We start from the raw sequence: 17178 nt of genomic DNA, 5'->3' as shown, positions 1-17178 counted from the left end.
ATTTCTTTATGTACTACATGAATATGTAATGAAAATGGGGTTTCCTATTTAAAAAAACGCAGTTGATATCCGTTTGAGCTATGGCAGCGCCATCTAGCGGGCCAGCCACAGCGCCGTCTGGTTTCCTCCTTGAAGCTAGACGAGTTTCCTTCTTTGTACCTTTTTCGTTTGACGCTTATTTCGTGAGATATTTGGCCCGGTCACTATCAATGGACCACCCTGCATATGAAGGATGGAACGCCAGAAAACACTAGCGAAAGAAGAGGTAATTATATGAGAATCGACGTTTGGTGTAGTGAGTGGCACTTGACAATCAACATAAATAAATTTACATAATTATTGCACAAAAATAGGGAGAAAGAGGACCTACTGTTCGATTACACTCTTAGCGATAAACGACCACATAAAACTAAATGTAGGAAAAGCTAATACATGCCAGGCTTAGATTCATCGCAAGAATCCCAAGGAATGTCATCCACAAACGAAATGGCTTACATAAGATTCGTTGACCAATTCTTGAGTGTTACTTTCACCCTGGGACTTTTTCCACTTTAAATTAATATAAGAGGGAGGCGCTACATCCCGGAAATGTTTCCGAGAAACTTTGAACACACTTGCGGCCATGTGCAAGCATACTATCATGCCATTGGGGGTAGGTGAGGCTGAGAACGTTTTGACGGCTGGAGAGGACGTCGGCCAAGCAGGGTACGGCATAGCAGCCGTAAAAATCTCGCTGCGTCATCAGCAGATGGCAACACCCTTTGAGGCAGTTACTGACAGACACAGTATAAGAATTTTAGACCGCAGTTCAGGTAGACTCCAGCTCTGGGTGCATGGTTGGGAAAACCAAACAGTTAGCGTGAAAATCGGATGGGTAACCGCCATGGCCGACTTACCTGGCCAGAACAGGTAATCGGTAAGACTAAACCTGTTAAAAACTAAACCCAACTAGCGATAGAGAAGTGAGTATCATGGCTACAAAAACAAAATTAACACGAGCGCTTGAGAGAAGACGTACCCTCGATACGAAGTATACTCAGGTGACAACTCATGGGATACCTCCTTTTGCCTGGCGTGTGCAGCAGCTCGACGTGGTATGGACTCAATAAGTTGTTAGAAGTCTCCTGCAGAAATATTGAGGCATTCTGTCTCTATAGCCGTCCATAATTGCGAAAGTGTTGCCGGTGGAGGGTTTTGTGCGTGAACTGAGCTCTATATTCCGTCCCATAACTGTTCGACAGGTTTCACGTCGGGCGCCCGAACTGCCCACAATGTTCTTCAAACCAATCGCGAACACTTGTGGGCTGGTGACATGGCGCACTGTCATCCATAAAAATTCCTTCATTGGTAGCGAAAGTTAAGTCCACGAATGGCTGCAAATCGTCTCCAAGTAGCCGAACACGACCATTTCCAGTTAATGATCGATTGAGTTTGGCCACAGGAGCAATCCATTCCATGTAAACACAGCATTGTGGAGCAACCACCAGCTTGCACATTGCGTTTCTACAACCTGAGACCATTGCTTCGTGGGGTCTGCATCACACTCGAACCCTACCATCAGCTCTTACCAACTGTCATCGGTATTCAACTGACCAGACCAATGTTTTCCAGTCGTCTAGGGTCCAAACAGGAGATGTGCTGCAGGCAGTGTCGTGCTGTTAGCAACGGCACTCGTGTCGGTCGTCTGCTGCCGTAGCCCATTAACGCCAAATTTTGCGGCACTGTACTAACGGATACATTTGTCGGACGTCCCACACTGATTTGTACGGTTATTTCACATAGTGTTGCTTGTCTATTAGCACTGACAAATCTGCGCAAACGCCACTGCTCTCCGTCGTCGGCCACTGGATTTTTCGTGGTATTTTTGTCACACTCTTGGCACTGTGGATCGCGAAATGTTGATTTCCCTAAGGATTTCCGAAGTGGATTGCCCCGTGCGTCTAGCTCTAACTACCAATTCCCGTTCAAAGTCTGTTAATCCCCATCATGCGGCCATAATCACGCCGGAAATTTTTTCACGTGACTTACCTGAGTACAAATAACAGCTCTGCCAATGCACTGCCCTTTTGTACTGTGCGTTCGCTGTATTACCGCCATCTGTGTATGGGCATATCGCTATACCATGGCTTTTCACCTTAGTGTATAGTTTTTAAGTTATTTAATGTTAAATGTTGTATGTATATAATGATGTTCAAAAATTAATATCTTGAAAACATCTGAAGCGATTCTTACAAATGTAATGTCTATGTATAGGCCTCTGAGAGCACTATCGATCTGACATAGATATTTTAATGCAAAGTACCTGTTTTGCGTTACAGGCTGGAGTTCACATTCCGTGCATGAAAAACTGAGTACTCACATAAATAAGACACGAAATATTGAAGATAGCGGCACCATTACTAAATAGATATAACCGGGGATATATGAGTGCAGTTGGCTTTAATGTTTATTTTTATTGATAACATCACAACGCAAAGTAACGTTTACACGAAGAAAACCATTATTTATGATCCAACTGTAAAAACGGCACTAGAAATCTGGGGAAATTTACGTCTAAATTCACACATAATACTTGTATCTAACATTAAATTTATAGTTTTAAGTGTATTTCAGCAATAAGAAGTGACTTTGCTTGACTCGCGTCAATATGGGGGCTTAAATAGCGGCAGCCGTTTTTGCGCGGACTTTTTCCATTAGTGAGTCAGCCAGGGTTGCAAGACACAAGGTACAGGTGCGGCAGAAATCGCCTCGGGAATGAATTGAAATATTTCTGTGCATTTGATCGTGGGCTTGTGATTTTCACATGTGGCGACAGAGAGGACACTGAAATATTTTCAACTTTGGGGCTTCGAAAATTTCGCCTCCGGGAAACTGGTTTCGTTGTGGACTGGTGACATTCGCGTGTGTCGATAGCGATTATTCTAAAATACTTTCGCTGTGTGCATTATGAGTATTTCGGGTTACGTGAACATAGTGGAGCTTTCAAAATTTTTCTGTGGTTGATTTTAAGAGTGAGATGCAATTGGAATTTCGTTAGTTCGGAATTATGGAGCTTTAGCTTTAGACTTGCGCTACAGGAACTTTAATTATTATTCGTGAATTTTCGGAAGCTTAAATGAAAAAATGATACTGTTCAATTTATTTAGGCCCTCACTTGGACAGTCATTATTGCAGTAATGAACGATTGTAAATTGTGATAAGTGGTGCTTTATTTTTCAAAAAATGGTTCAAATGGCTCTGAGCACTATGGGACTTAACATCTATGGTCATCAGTCCCCTAGAATTTAGAACTACTTAAAACTAATTAACCTAAGGACATCACATAACACCCAGTCATCACAAGGCAGAGAAAATCCCTGACCCCGCCGGGAATCGAACCCGGGAACACGGGCGCGGGAAGCGAGAACGCTACCGCACGACCACGAGCAGCGGACCTTCATTTTTTTTTCAGATAAACTCAGTTCGTTAAAATTTTAAAAAACTATGGGTAGTGAACATTATTTCACCTCACATTTCTGCCTGCATGTATAGAATACGTGGCAGAATTTTTCTTTTTTAGGGTGAATGCAACAGTTGCGTTGGTTGGCCCTTGGACTGTAGCGTAGTCAACATTTAGAAAATCCAGCTACTCATTGTGGAGGCCCAAAAACAGTGTTTTTCTTGCTATAAGATTTTTAAATTCGTGCACATCTGGGCTCACCAGAACTAAAATGAACAGTTAATTGGTTGAAGCAACAGGTTTTAGCTTCTCCACTCCACATTTGCCAATTATTTATCCATCAGGGATCAGGAAAGACCATTTAATTCCATTACATCAGGAGCGAGTAAAGAATAGCTATCCGTCTCGACGCAGGAGTTAAAGGATATCCAAATAAAGGCGGTGTGCTCGCTAATGAAGGGCGAGATCACTACGGAGATGTTCATCAAACTCGAGTCGTCAAACGGTACAATACGTGCGTGATGTACCACAGAGTATTTTACTGGTGAAATGCTGAGAGCGTACGTACCACGAAGAGTCAGGTAAAATATTATTTTCTCCTGCTCACAATGAAGATCACCGACAGCCGTTCCTTTCTCACACCACTCGCGAGTGAAGCAGGAAAGATGTAAAATGATAGTGGGACCAGCAGCACTCTCCTCCATTCATCTTAAAATGGTTTGCGGGAGTGTAGACGCAGTTGTCGATTATCTGAAAGCGATTACCAAAGATAAATAAATTGCGATTAGGACTCTTTTGAAATCAGTTTTGTCAATCTAGTGCCGGCCGTGGTGACCGAGCGGTTCTAGGCGCTTCAGTCCGGAACCGCGCGACTGCTACGGTCGCAGGTTTGAATCCAGCCTTGGGCATGGATGTGTGTGATGTCCTTAGGTTAGTTAGGTTTAAGTAGTTCTAAGTTCTAGGGGACTGATGACCTCATATGTTAAGTCCCATAGTGCTCAGAACCATTTGAACCATTTGAATTTTTGTCAATCTAGTGCTGCTCTTCCATCGACAGCATGTCTGAAATTCTGAATCTTCACGGCTATCGCCCATTTATTTTTATGGCTGCAACATGGGTAACAGGGCTATAAATCACCAAGAAAGAAGAAATTGTTTTGTCCTTACCATTATCGTGTTCCCTCTTTTGTCACACGAAACCATCTAAAAACAACAATTTGCTTGGTGATGTGCGATATCACCGTTTCGACTTCTGACAGTCTAGACACTGTAACACGGACAACATGTTTTAATACTGTTCAGTGTTTGTTTGTGAATGAATCTCCCAGGCGAACATATTATCGCTTTGTGGTGACATGTACTACCGTTAACCCAGTGTGTAATGTTTTTATTTGTGGGACAGTTGACGCAGCAATTTTATTGTTTTAGACTATTTTTTTAGCTCGTTAATGAGATCGACCTCGGCACCGTAGCAAGTGAGAAGCCAGGCGTAAATTACATAATTGGAACGAGTTAAATTAAGCTCTGTTTCCGAATGCAAATGAATTAAGATCAACAAGTAAAGAGTTCAAATTAAAAAATTCCATCGAAAGCATCATCTAACTTGTTTACAGTCCCCTCATAAAACTCAATGAGCGTAAGAAAAATGTATACTGTTATTCGTCTTACCATTGTGGATAATCATTGATTGGTAAAGGATACAGGCTATTGTTTCAACTCCATATTTTGTGAAAATCTGCACCTATTTCTCTCACGCATTTTTTATATGTTTTGCCGTTTTGTAGTTCACCAGTGTTAATGAAGAATAATTTCTAAACTATTTGCAAGTATTTTGAACACTCAGGAGGTACTGATGTTTATAAAAAACATTTATTGAGACACTGATACACAAGATTCTCAAAAACGCTTCTTGACACTCCGATACCAGTAATACACATGTAAAGGAGAACACATTTTAGCTGAGATACTAGACCTAATTCCGCACATAAGTGTATTAATCAGAATAAAAATTATTGTATCCTATTTTTACAATATTTTTCCTAATTACAAAGTTTATTTCTGAATAATTTAGTAAGAGTTGAAGTAAAGTTTAGATCAATTAGATGGATACAGACAGTTCCAAGCGGGAGGAAAAAGTGTGCAATGCTTCATAAACTTGAGGAGATACGTGTACCCAAATTCTGGAAAGTAGAATTTGTGGGAAATAGTGAATTAAGATCTGAGTGATATTAAAATGTGCCTCAGAGTATTACTGAAGCATAGTCTTCATCCTATCGTATTTCTTGATCTACAAATTTCCTCTTGGCATTCTTTTTATTGCTTATTGCTTCATTAGTTAATGTAGATTAATTAGATTTAAGTCCACATACTTCAGAAAGAATGACCATTAAATTCGGCATGTTGCATGAGATTATTGGCGAGGTACACAGATTTTATACAAATGAATATATAATTGTTTAAAAGAAATTATAATTGCCTAGCAATGGAATACTGCATTTAATTCATCATTATGTGTAAAACTCTGGAGGTAAGGGGGGGTATTGTAATGTAATTTCATACTCAGTTACTGAGTAATTATTGAAGCATCTTCTTTAACAAAGGAAGTGGTGTAGAATGCAAAAGGTAACTGAACAATAAACTAGTAGGAACAGTTTAAGCTTCACTACAAACAGTATCACTGTTAACACAAAAATTTGACTCACCCTTGAAGAACTGATACATGGGTTCGTCTGCATAATATGAACTACTTTGTTTGTAAGCTTGCTACCCTTGAATTTTCTTTTAGCCAATTTTTTGATATGTGGCATTGTTAGTAATTATTGCACAGTAATGAACGTCTAGACTCGCAAAAACGTCTAGCACAGGCAACGAACTTTCAGTAGGATGTAAACAAATCCTATCACCAATGCAAAATAAACAGATGCAAAGATGAATATTTACAGATGCTAGAAATCGGCATTGTTATCAACGTATTCGATATATCTGAAACAGAATCGCCGAAAGCAAACATCTTCCAGTTGTTTCGCGAAATACTAATGGTTTTCTATAATTTGAATAATAGAGAAGCAGCAGCTTACACGAACGCTGACACAAAAATTTATTATATAGCAGTCATTTTTCATTCTAAACCCAATAAAGTGTATATGGGAAAGTTATAATTAAATTTGCGCTACTTGAGCCAATGCAGACGGAAACCTATTTGCCGTATAGGTACCCAAACTTATAGGAATGGGTTCAGACAATGCGCTGCAAGATCTGCGTTGTTAGTAGTGTTAGTGTCATGACTTCCGTTAGGCGGAGGTACTGGTATGGTACGAACAAACACAAGTATCAGTGTTAATCAGTCGCCTGAAGGCGTCATTCTGCGGCAACGTTTCAAGAAGTGTCCTACATGTCATCTGCAGACTTCACCTGAAGTTTACAAGTAGGAAACTTGTTGAAATGTTCCCATAGAACGACGCTGATACCCGAGAAGACTTCATTATCGAGATTCGCCTAGAAAGTCTTAAAAAATGGCTCTGAGCACTATGGGACTTAACATCTGAGGTCATCATTCCCCTAGAACTTAGACTACTTAAACCTGACTAACCTAAGGACATCACACACATCCATGCCCCAGGCAGATTTCGAACCTGCGACCGTAGCGGTCGCGCGGTTCCAGACTGAAATGCCTAGAACCGCTCGGCCACAACAGAAAGTCTTACTTCGCGTACAAATATCAGTGTGAATTACTGTTGCAGTAGTCACCATGGGTCTGGACAAGGAAAGTAGGGCTTTACTCGTAAAGCTGTTTTATCAAAACAACTATAGCGCTGTTGCTCTTCGCAAGTATCAACGCGTTAAAGGAATACGGAGACGACCTCTTTTTACAGCGGGGTTTAAGAGCTTCATTCTGAAGTTCGAATTAATAGGCGACTTGGTAATTGCCCCTGGGAGAGGCTGACGGCCAAGTGCGCCACTAATTGTTAAAGAACTTTCTTGTCTGAGAGTGATGGACGCCATGTGCCATCGTCAAGTAGTACACGAGTTGTCATCACAGCTGACAATCCATGTCCCACCATTCGAGAAGTGTTGCGGGCAGTTACTGTGAAATGGTGTCTCTAGTGTGGTTCCAGGCCGTCACGGGTGCAGACGGTTGGCACAAAGAGCAAAGTTTGTACCGTGGAACGTACACACGGTTCGCAACTCACAAATGTTTCCCTCTGATGTGGAAACTGAAATGCGTTTCTTTCAGTGGTTTATTCGTTATTTCCCCCCGCATGTACTTACAAAAGTTTCCACCAAGCTCCATTCTTAAAACATTTATAGAAGAAAAAAGGAACGCCGGCCGAGGTGGCCGAGCAGTTCTAGGCGCTACAGTCTGCAACCGCTACGGTCGCAGGTTCGAATCCTGCCTTGGGCATGGATGTGTGTGATGTCCTTGGTTAGTTAGGTTTAAGTAGTTCTAAGTTCTAGGGGACTGATGACCTCAGCTGTTAAGTCCCATATTGGAACACAACTGGGCTTGCTGAACTAAAGGTAAGTAAGCAATACCTACATACGTACTACGTGTCCCACTCATTATTTTTCTCTTTGTCTCGGCACCCACCCATTCATAGGTATCCACCTCTGGACCGACCCAATAAAAAGTTTATCTATGACCTTTACAGAAAACAGTGTGCAGTTATGACTCCAAGGACTTGAAAGGGATGCTGTCGTTGAGAATGGAGTGAGGCTGGCTTATAGCGTATCCACAACGGTTTTCAATCTGAACGTTGAACAGACATTAGAGGAAGTCAAAGAGAAATCTGGAGATGAAGCTGGAGTTCAGGGCGAATAGATTAAAAACTTTAATGTTTGCTGATGAGATTGCAATTCTGTATTGGAAATTACTTAAATCGAACGGATAATGTATTTAAAACACAGTAAGAGAATAACAGGGTTTATGCAGTGCAGTAGAAATAAATCAGGTGATAGTGTCTGAACGAATTAGAACATGAGACCTGAACGTAGTGGACCTGTTTTATTGTTTCAATCAAAAAGTAACAGATATGAAGTGTAGACTTGGTAAAATCAGGAAAAGCGTTACTGAAAAAATCTCTTTTTCAGCGACGCTTTTCCTGATTTTACCAAGTAATATTGTAATACAGTACAGAAAGAAGCTCAGCATCGGTCTTAACGTCATTTGTTCTTTTTATTACGTTTCAGATCTACATTTCAACTGACAATGCAGCTATTATCAGTGCTATCAATGCAAGTAATACAAGAATAAGACGCAGAAACAGCACATTGACCGAACGACTTGTCAGTGTTGTACACAGCTACAATTCCACAGTTACATACACGTAATGTAGACAGAACGTAACTGTAACGACACACACTTCGATCTAACTCAGGCGTGTAGAGGTCCATATGACGCCGCTGTTTATAGACCCGTACACCTAGCCTCGGTTTACGTCGTATTAGACAGCCAACGACCTCTCTTTATTGCCCATATACAGGGTGTAAATTTTAAATTGACAAACCAGAATCACTCGCAAAATAAGCTTCACACGCAGAAATGTGTAGAATGGAAAGTTGATTGTTTTCGAGGGGGACATCTGCTCGTGCTAAAATTAGCCCGCCACCCCAGCCCCCTGGGGGTGAAGCTGGAGGCAACTTCAAAATTTCAAATGGAAACCCCCATTTTTTATTGCAGAATCAGATTCTACATAAAAAACTACGTACATTTTGTCTTAAACATTTGTATTGATTCTTGGTAGTGGGCACTGTAATTCAATAAAATCCATGTTCTCGTTTTGGCGTGGAAAATGATTAGTTTTTTAGTTAATGAGTTCACTCGTTGATATGTAGGCTGTTTTGTTAGTTAGTTAGCTAGTCAGATGATTTGTTTGATAATTAAAAGTTGTGTGGCCTCATGACCACGAAAGAAACAAAACTTACCCGAATCTGCGGAAAAAATTCATATTTGGGTCAACATTTGTAAAACTCTAATTCCTCTCTCTCAAACCCCGCCCTACGGTGAGGGGTTAGTTTCAGCGAATCAAAATTTATGAAGTAAATAATTATTTTTTATGTATCCGTTGCCATTTTCCACGCAAAAATGAGAACATGTATTTGCTTGAATTACAGCGCTAACTACGAAGAATCAAATGTTTAAGACAAAATGTATGTAGTTTTTTATGTAGAAGCTGATTCTGCAATTAAAAATGGGCGTTCCCATTTCAAATTTCAAAGTTGCCTCCGGACCCACACCCACGGGGCTGGGGTGGTGGGCTAATTTTAGCACAAGCAGATGTCCCCCTCGAAAGTAATCAACGCTGGATTTGCGTGTGAAGCTTATTTTGCGAGTTACTCTGGTTTGTCAACTTAAAATTTACACTCTGTATAAAAGGACAGTTAAGCTAGAAACATTTGCACATAATAATAAAAATACGGGGAGTGCAAACAGTAATTACAATGAAATACAATTTTATCTGGAGGCACACGAATCGAACAATCACTATGACAAGTGTTACGTTACGTTATACTGGCTCGCCAACGGCTTCTATTTGTATTGCCCATACGTAAAACAATGTGTTAAGCTAAAAAAATTGTATGCATAAAAATAAAAATACAGAGAATCAGTAATTGTAATAAATTACAATTTTACATGGAGGCATATAAATTCAAAAAATCATTGTTACAAGTGTTGCCTTACGTCATACTGGACAGCCAGTGCCCTCTGTTTTTATGCCCACATGTAAAAGAATGGGTCAACATAAATGTTTTATGTATATAGACAAAATTACAGTGAATTCAAAAAACAATAATAATAAAATGAAGTTTCGTCTGTAGGCATATTAATTCAGAATCATTACGACGGTGTCACCTTACGATCAGTCTACATGACTACTTGTAACGGCACGTAATTGTGGAATCGTTACTGTGTACAACTGTGACATGGCGTTTGATCAGTGTGCTATTTCTGTATCTGATTCTTGGTTTGTTGATATGGAGCAGGGCAGCAAACGGCGAGGTCACTGGTCCCATGCGGATTCGGGAAGGATGTGGAAGGAATTCGACCACGTACTTTCAAAGGAACCATCCAGGCATTTGCCTGAAGCGATTAGGAAACTCACGAGAATCTAAATCAGGATAGTCGGACGCTGGTTTTGAACCGACGACCTTCCGAATGCGAGTCAAGTGTCCCAATCTGAGTCTTGTGTTATTTGTATTTGTAGCACTGATGAAAGCTGCACTATCGGTTGAAATCTAGATTCGCAGTGCAATAAAAGAGACTGATAACATTACTGACGACCTTCTCCCTGAAATGGATTGCATCACGGTCTTGGAGCACCATCATTCCTTGGAATCGAACATTATGTACATTTAAAATCTAATAAAAATCCTTTCTGAAAATGCTTTTAGGGCTGCAGTCTTGTACAGAACAGGAACGTGGACGAAAATCAGTAGTCTACAGACACGAAGTGAATAGAACCTTTAGAAATTCAGTGCTACAAAAGAATGCTAAGGGTTAGGTGAGTAGATCGGATAACTGATTGAGTGGTGAACTGAACTGAGGAAGAAAGATAATTATGAAAAACGTAAATCAAATAAGAAATCGGTTGATGGCACACAATCCGAGGCGTCAAGGAATAGGGACATTAAAATTTTGGAGAGAAATCAATGCTCGATTGCAATGAAGATGTTCAGCTGAGTGTTGCATGCATTACATGCAAAACTGGAAGGTCATGTGCAGGGCAGATTACCTCGTAGGGCTGTATACCATGACTGTTCGGACTGATGGAAACACCAACGATAATGTTAACATCAAGAGGTATTTCTAGGTAAATACGCTGCAAGAGAAGAAGCAGCTCTACGTTGCTGTGTGGCCGCCACACAGGAGACTGGCAAGCGTCCCCGGCTGTGGCGAGTTTTCTGGCCAGGACCGGTGTCCACCTGTTGCGGCCAAACAAGAGAGCGCCCTCCCCGCGCAGATTCCCAGCCTCCCTCCAGCAGCAGTTTGGGCAACAGGCGGCGTCTTACCGCAGGTCAGTGGTCCCAGTCCCCAGCAGTCGCTCCACACTCTATTCCCCCTCTCTCTGGTGTTCCGCGGACCTGGCTTTAGACAATAAATTTTGTCTGCCCGCCATCTAGAGACCAGTTATACACTGATGAGACAAAACATTATGACCACTGCCCACCATGACTTTGGATGCCGCCTGGTCATAATGCAGGCACGTAACGCTATAACAAAAGTAAGACGGGCGATTATTCTAGTAAAGATAAGGGCTGCAAATGGGGAAGCCCACTGAGATAAGCGGCTCTAACAAAGGGCAGACAGTTATTATGCAGAGCCTGTGAACGAGTATCTCGAAAACGGCGAAGCTGGTCGAATGTTCACGTGCTACTGTCGTGAGCATCTACGGAAAGAGGTACAAGGACAGTGAAGATTTCACTAGGCGCTAAATGGTTGAACGTACACGGCACTTCACAGAACTTCGGGTCCGGAGGGCAGTCTGCTCTGTAAAATAGTATAGATGGTGATCTGTGGCATCCTGTCGAAAGAGCACAATGCTGGTGCACGCACAAATGTTTCGGAGCACACCGTTCATACTGTGTTGAACATGGAGCTCAGCAGCAGACCACCCCTAAGTTCACATGTTCATCCAACGACATCGTTAATTACGATTGCAGTGGGCACGAGACTATCGGGATCTGACCGTCGATCTAACGAAATGTGTCGGTTCTTCGGGTGAATCACGTTTTTGCTACACGAGGTCGATGATCGTCTCCATAAACGCCGTCACTGAGGTGAACGGCGGCTCAAAAAGCATAGCGCGCCACGGATGCAGGTCGATGGGAACTCTATTGTGCAATGAGAGGCATTCTCCTGTACTTGCATGGGGCCTGCCATGTAACTAAGACACGCTGACAGCTGCGAACCACCTGTACCCCTTCAAGCTTGATGTCTTCCCCGGTGGAGATGATGTCTTTGAGCAGTAGAACTGTCCATATCTCGGAGCCCAATCGTGCTACGGCGATTTGAGCTGCATTATAGTGAACTCACGTTGATGCCTCGGAGACCCAATTCGCATGATGTAAATCCTATGGAAACATATCGGGCGCCTTCACCACTTACACAAATTAGCGGCCCGTTATGTACGCTAATTACATAACCTGTGCGAAGACATCTAATGTTACAAGCCTTCACAAACCTATCAACAAACTGTCGGATCTCTAATACGCAGAATCAGTGATGTACCTCGTTCCAAAGAAGGCGAACAAGCTATTAAGCAGGTAGTCATAATGTTTTCGCTAATCAGTGTACGATACAGCTGTTCAAAGGATGACTGTAAAGTTCACTATCCTTCGTACGGACACTGACTCCATCTTATACGATACACTCTATAATAGGAACCTGTCAGTTATTTGTCATTTTTAGAATTACGCTAGATATTAAGAGCAACCATTAACAAATAAAGATCTGAGTAAAGGCCGTGTGTTAACCATAAGTTCGCCGATCGGTTCCCTAGGCCCACTTGGGTAGAAGTCGGCTTCGATCGGGAACCATTAGTTTTCGGTTGCAGCCAACGTTACCTGTCTGACAAAACTGCGTGATAGTCCGATAATAATAATGTCGTGTGGCTAGGGCCTGCCGTCGGGTAGACCGTTCGCCTGGTGCAGGTCTTTCGAGTTGACGCCACTTCGGCGACCTGCGCGTCGATGGGGATGAAATGATGATGATTAGGACAACACAACACCCAGTCCCTGAGCGGAAAAATCTCCGACCCAGCCGAGAATCGAACCCGGGCCCTTAGGATTCTGCCACGCTGACCACTTTGTTTGATGGTCGTCAGCTGCGTGTTGGTTGGTGACGTAGTCACCACTCAGCTACCGGGGACGGATAGTCCGAGACATTGAAGAAATAATAGTGTAGTTAGAAATTTTTGTACCGTGGTAGGAGGCAGAGTCGTGAACAACATACTAAATATCCCCATCACTGTGGTGTGAACGTAAAGGGAGCGGGGGGTGGTTATAAGGTAAATTTTTAATGTTTTTCTTGAATAACTCCATAACTGCAACTTGTAGCGAAAATGTTTCCCGATACAAAATTGAACTACATTAAATTTACTACAAAACAGTGTCTATTAATTTTTCTCAAGGACTAATAATTTTCACGTTGCAGGAGATGCAAAAATCGCAGGTAATGAAAAACAGTGTTATAAAGATATAAAATTACTGTTTACTGATAAATGAAGTGGGTTAAGAGCAAATAATAAATGTGGCGACTTCCCCCACCACGAATGCTAGTACTTTTCAGTTTATACATAGACTGTACTTTCGCAGAATTTCCCGGCAAGTTCTTTTATGTGAGCAGACTAAATAACTTCGCTGAGATCTGGTTTATGCTGTAGAGTTATTGTCAGTTTATTAAATGAGTACTTACTTGCTGTTGTTACGTGACTTTTTATGCAAAATACATTCTTATAAACAATGGATGAGCGTGTACAATTTGTAACTTTGATGTTGTTGGTGAGATTTGTAGTGCTGTTTAGAAAGGGACTGGTTTGGTAAAAGTGGCACCTTGCTGCTGTACATCGCTGTTAGTGTATTGAAGTCATGTAATTGTGTTGCAATCTCTTGGTGGGGAATCAATGCTCACCCATTAATTGTGTTACTGGTAGATTGCATAAATCTGTTCCACTCAGCAATCGCTGGCACTAGGGAATGGGCTGCACTGGCTGGAGTAACTTATAACACATCAACAGTGTATCTTCCAGGATGGGTGTGAATTTGTCTGATGGAATGGGACTGATCTTGCTCAAGTTTACAACAGTAATCTGCTGTAAGACGTTGCTTGAATTGCGTTGAAATACCTAAAGTTGTGCAACTGCTGTTGCGGACGGAGACAATTTAGGCCTTTGGGCCTCTTTAGTTTTCGAGAGAACTGAGACTGTGGTGATGCATCTGATACACCCTGACGGTGTGAAAAGTATTCCAGCGAGAAATAGAGAAGACGAGGCAGTCGACACCGTAGAAAACAATGATGAGTCAAAACATTATGACCTCCTGCTTAATAGCTTGATTGTCCGTCTTTGGAACGAAATACATCAGTGATTCTGAGTATCAGGGAACCAACAGTTTATTGGTAGGTTTGCTAAGGTATGTGGCGTTTGGCGTCTGTGCACAGGTCATGTAATACGCGTAAATAACGATCCGCTGATTTACGTTCGCGGTGATGGCGCTCGATAGCGACCCGGATGGGCACCGCAGGATTTACATCAGGCGAATTTGGTTGCCGAGACATCAACGTGAGTTCACTATAATGCTCCTGAAGCCACTGTAGCGCGGTTCTGGCTCCGAGACACGGACAACTATACTGCTGAAAGATGACGTAGCCGTCGGGGAAGACGCCAAGCATGAAGGGATGCAGGTGGTTCGCTGCTGTCAGCGTGTCTTCGATTACTACCACAGGTCCCACGCAAGCGCAGGAGAATGCTACCAGGCGGCATCGAACGTCGCGGTGGGCAGCGGTCATAATGTTTTGGCTTATCGGTGTACATACTGACAGCATATATTGGGACAGACTCTTCAGTGCGATAGACATTTGACACATCCAGCTGTTGAACTTTTTTACTTAATAGCGGACTTAACAATTCCAAATAATAAACTTAAAATAAATCCAATATGTAAACTCGAGTTCAATGGAGTCATTTTGTCTACTCACATAAGAGCACTGGACAAGAAATTGTGGAGAACTACAGTCTGCGTGCAAAATGAAAACCGAGGAGCGCTCGTGGCGGGGATAGCTGCCTATCCCGGAAGGACGTTACGGCTGCCGTACAGGATGTCTAAAAGCCAATTTCCCCTCTAGCACTGTAGAACAATGTGCAGAGATTTACCTAGATACTGTCCATATGCGTCACTTGCGGTAGCGTTATTAGTAACTCATACTGTATTCCATTAGCGTTAACGTGTTTTGAGAGAAAAAACCCGCCCCGCAGATACACGTGGCGTCGCCATTCATTCATAAGGCACGCTCTGGAAGGTCAATGTAGTGGGTTCTTGTGACGAAATGGAGTAGGCAGAGCGGGGAATTACCTGCTCGTTCTTCAGTTGGCAGACCTATGAAGGGGGGAAGTCCATGACTATAATCTGGTGACCTACGTTCCCTCGTGCTTCTACCCTCCACCCCCGCCCCCTCCGCCATGCTACACCCCATAGAACACAATTTGTCCCTTAGCACGAGTCAACTGCACTTAAAGGTGGGACACAAATGTAATATTTGCTCCTCACCCACTTGATTCATTAGTAAAAAATAATTTTTATACCATTAAAACACTATTTTTATTAATCTGCCAATGTTGCATCCCCTGCAACGCTAAAAGTATTAGTTCTAGAGAAAAAATGAATGGGAACTCTTTTGCAGTAAATTTCAGAGAGTTTAATTTTTTATTGGAAAGCATTTTCGCTGTAAGCCGCAATTAGAGTCACTTAAAAAAGTGAAAAAGCTACCTTTAAACGATCTCCCTTCCCACACCACACCACCAGACGCTCACACTCCACCGACAGGTATTTTTAGTATGTTGTTCATGACATTCCATCCTACCAGCGTACAAAAATTTGCGAGTACACGTTTCTTTCTTCTAATTGATATTTTCTGTACTTTGTTGACTGGGCTATGAGATAGCTATTGTTGTCTGTTGTGTTACTGTTTCGTAATCCACATTTTGAGTGTTAAGGTACCTACAGTGTGGGAAGCAGGCGGGGACTGTTCCTCCAGCTCGGCTCCTCACTCTATGGCGGTCTGTTATAGGGGGAGGGCTACCTCCCTCAGCTTCACGCAAAACTCTCAGGCCATTGGCCAGCTTACAGATACTCCTAGCGTTCTGTGTATGGCTATCGTGCCGCTTGTCGCCGTTTGGAGCCTATCGCGCTTCTACTCAAACACTGACAGCGACGGGATAGGATAGGGGCAACGGTCAATATTCAGTTATATGAAACGAACGGTCATGAAAAAAAAAGAGCGTACCTTAAGAGTTGTAACCCCGGTTCATCTTCGCTACTGCGAAGCATGTCTCTTTTACTCAACAAGTGCTCATGGCTCTAAGGTATGCCTTTTAGCGTCCATGATTACTAGACAATTTTCTCTCCCAAAATATGGAAAGCAAAGAGCTTGCACTCGAAGACATTTGTTTCACAGTATCGAAGATGAAAGAGTGTTTATAGCTCTTACGATATGCATTTTAGACTTGATGTTTTCGAGACTTTTCTGCCTCGAAAGAGTGTGCCTGTCATACAGGCACTCCAAAATATTGACCATTCCTCCTTGAACACCCTGTATTTAGTCGTTTCTATTAAAGAAGCAAGCACACCTACCTCGATTCTCACAGAGACTGAGCGATAGTTTCAGTCTCTAATTCTCAACAACTGCAAAATTTAAGCAAAACATGTCTAAAACTACCTTAAACTGCAGTTCTTTTGCTACTGTCATTTATTGTCAGTGACAGCGATAGATATCAAAGTTCCTGTTACGGCAGTGAGCTGAAACACATAACTTGTCGAAAGTAACTCTACAGTGGTCATCTCAAATCCTCGGTAATAGTAGCAGAAAAGGTAACCAGTTATCGGTCTCAAAACATTCCAAAACATTGTTGTTGACAGAGAAAAAGCAAAGCTCCAGCACAGTCACCAGCATTTTGGATTTATTTTCTGTAACATCATCTAAATGAATCTGGGTAACACAAACGAGTTTCTTGTACTGAAACTTTGCT

This window comes from Schistocerca americana, chromosome 4 (assembly GCF_021461395.2).
Source record: "Schistocerca americana isolate TAMUIC-IGC-003095 chromosome 4, iqSchAmer2.1, whole genome shotgun sequence".
Taxonomy (NCBI): Eukaryota; Metazoa; Arthropoda; class Insecta; order Orthoptera; family Acrididae; genus Schistocerca; species Schistocerca americana.
Note: the sequence above shows the minus strand (reverse complement) of the source record.